This window comes from Myotis lucifugus, unplaced genomic scaffold (genome assembly GCF_000147115.1).
Source record: "Myotis lucifugus unplaced genomic scaffold, Myoluc2.0 scaffold_127, whole genome shotgun sequence".
NCBI lineage: Eukaryota > Metazoa > Chordata > Mammalia > Chiroptera > Vespertilionidae > Myotis > Myotis lucifugus.
The window spans coordinates 1,405,822-1,408,841 of NW_005871175.1; the positions used below are offsets into that span (position 1 = coordinate 1,405,822).

The 3,020-nt window shown below is 39.3% G+C and overlaps 1 protein-coding gene across 6 annotated transcripts in view; it reads left to right on the forward strand.

Moving 5' to 3' along the window:
• The first annotated feature begins 168 nt into the window (after positions 1-168).
• CLOCK (clock circadian regulator) overlaps positions 169-3,020 on the forward strand; it is a 139,163-nt gene continuing 136,311 nt past the window's right edge. For 3 of the 6 annotated variants that reach the window (XM_023758262.1, XM_023758259.1, XM_023758258.1), the window contains exons 1-2: positions 171-440; positions 535-626. The gene's annotated coding sequence lies outside the window, so the exon portion shown is untranslated. Of the gene's footprint in view, positions 441-534; positions 627-3,020 lie in introns of all 6 variants that reach the window. The other 3 variants (XM_023758260.1, XM_023758261.1, XM_023758257.1) reach the window with 2 other exon arrangements.

The following is a 3,020-nucleotide window of genomic DNA, read 5'->3' on the forward strand; positions in this document are numbered from 1 at the left end:
GGGGCCCGGGGTCTTTCTTTCCCGGAACCCCGCGCTTTTCTTCTCGCGGCCGGGAAGCCCGGCGTTCTGGGCCGGCCGGTTCCCGCGCCCGGGCCCCCGGTGTGAAATTTTCCGAGCGCAAGAGCCGCGGCGCTTTCATTCCCGAGCGTTTTGCGGGTTGGGAGTCGTCCTGTGGATGTAGAGCAGAACCCCGACGGCGGTTCTCAACCTGTGGGTCGCGACCCTTTGGCGGTCGAACGACGCTTTCACAGGGGTCGCCTAAGACCATCCTGCATAGCAGATATTTACATGACGATTCATCACAGTAGCAACATGACAGTTATGAAGTAGCAACGAAAATAATTTTATGGTTGGGTCACAACATGAGGAACTGTATTTAAAGGGTCAGAAGGTTGAGAACCGCTGCGCCTAAAGGGCAGGGTAGGCCTCTGACCGGGCAGGTGAGCGATCGGGTCAGGTGGTGCTTTCTTGTGATTAGTGTGCCACATTTTGCGACTTGAAGGCTTTTTAAACAACCAAATTCTTCTTTTACAGGAAAAGAAAAGCACAAGAAATAAAGGAACTTTTACTGTCATTGTTGACTCTTCCGCCGACCCCTCAAGTCCCCCCCCCGCCCCCCAAAAAAGGTAATTTCACTTGAGGATTGCATTCTAATTTGTAGTTTTAAGTGTTAAGAGGGGAACATTGTGGAATGTTTTCCCTCTGTCTGGTTGAAAAAAAACATTCTAAAAAGGATGTAATTTAGATAATGAGTTGCTTTCTTTGAAAGTTATCCTTTGGGACACCTCAAATCTGGTTCGTTTGAAAACCTTGTTGGGGGGAAACATGAACGCAGGTGTCCAGTTGTTGAGTAGCACACGGTTAAAGGTGAGCCCGGAGGAAGATGGTGAAAGCTGTGGCGGAGCTCGTCATGATTAGCTGTGAAATAAGAGTAAGGAAGCTTTCTGTGTACTGACATGGAAAGACTTCCAAAGTATGTTATAAAAGTGGGGGGAAAACAACAGCCAAGGTTAGGGCAGTGTGAATGATATGCTGCTTTATGTGTTAAGGGAGGGGTGGAATATGAACATGCACTTGTGTTTGCTTTTCTAAGGATAAAGGAACTCTGGGAAGATACTTGAAACTAGTACCGATGGGGAGGCCAGAAGTAGCAGCCTGAGGAGGGGAGGATGAGAAGTGAGATGTACACCGTTTTAAAAATATTTGTGACTATATTATGGGTTCATAAACTAGATGAAACAAAAATCCTGTCCTCCAGAATAATTTCCTCAATGGTTTTTGCCGGCTTGTCTCTCTTCCCTAATTTATGATGACTTTGGCCATTTTCAATATGACTGCTTTTAATATTTTTTAGGAAAATGAACCCAAATTGAAAGAAAGTTTAGAATAAGTTGGCTATTTTATACATTAGTTTTTAAGATGTTGAAGTCACAAATTTAACTTTTGAAGATGTTTAATCATATTTTGCTTTGCTAAAATATATAATGACCTTATTTACATTTGGCATTAAAGCTGGGTTATACTGTTTTCAGATTAGTTTTTTGTCCCCCCTCTTTTATCAGGAGTCACAGTTGTATAAAATTTTACTTTTATTTTTTTTAACTGAATAGTTGTCATGACAAAACAGTTGGAAAAGATGAATACTCAATTAAAATAATAGAATTGATTGTCCAGTGTAGTTTGCTTTTCAGATTAGGAAACATTTTTATCTTAAGGAAATAAGACATGAGCCCCAGTAAATTGTAAATTTGTGTGTGTGTGTGTGTGTGTATGTGTAATTCTTAATAAAAAATTAAAATAAAACTGAGACAGTGTTCTGGTAGTGCAAAAAACCAAAATTTTTATTACTTACAGACTGTTGTAAACATTGTATTAAGATTTTTTAAATCTCTGCCAGCCTAACCTTTCAATTTAGCTTATATTTGAAGAGAGGATTCGTAGTTAGAGAGAATGGACATAATTTTGAGGGGGGGGTACTCAGCTCACTCTGGTGGCTAATATTGTATAATCAAAGTAATGAATATTGAATAGTGGGTGACAGTTGCTATGAGCATTTCTGTTTCTTTACCAATATTCCTTTTTATCTAATAGGATAGGATAATTGTTATTTCTGTTTGATCTGTAGGTCTCTAGTAGTCCAAAATGGCATTTTTCTTTTGAATTCCATGTAGATCTATTTAATCTTTTTTGAAAAAATAAAATTAACATTTCAGAATTTTAATATTATAGAAGTTGATACTCTTGAAAAATTAAAACAATAGTGTAATACATGGATGGGCTAAAGTAGGTTTATGGTTGTGAGTAAGAGAAATGCAGTTTACTCTTGTATTATTCATTTATTTTTGTATTTTCCATAGGAACAACTGTAAATGTACTTTTGCCCACCCCTTTGTAATAAGTGAAAACCTCCTTTGCACAGTTCTACTTCTCACATCCCTCCCCAGAGATAACTGCTGTTAACACTGTTACATAACCATATATATGTATATATTTAATCCTCACCCAGGGATATGTTCATTGATTTTAGAAGGAGGGAGGGAGGAAGGAAGAGAAAGAAACATCCCATGTGAGAGAGAAACATGGATTGGTTGCCTCTCATCCGAAACTCACGCCTAGGTATGTGCCCTGACTGGGATTTGAACCCAAAACCTTTTGGTGTATGGAACGCTACAACCAAATGAGCCACACTGGCCAGAGCCCTTATATATATTTTTTACTGTGCATTTTCAAATATAGACGTTTCAAATTTGAATTGTCTTGATTAATATTCTTTTCTGCCCATTTATGTCTCTTCTGTGGGCTATGTTACTACCCACAGGACAGGGAGATGATTTGGAGTGTGTCAGAAAGTTTCACATATGATTTACACCTTAGGACATACACATCTTTTTACTTGCAAGGAGTTGATTTGGGGTGCATTGGCAGAGTTTGCAGTGCGGTCACTGATATGAGCTTTGGTGTAGAGCAGTGGTTCTCAACCTTGGCATGCACATTAGAATCACCTGGGAATCTTTTTAAAA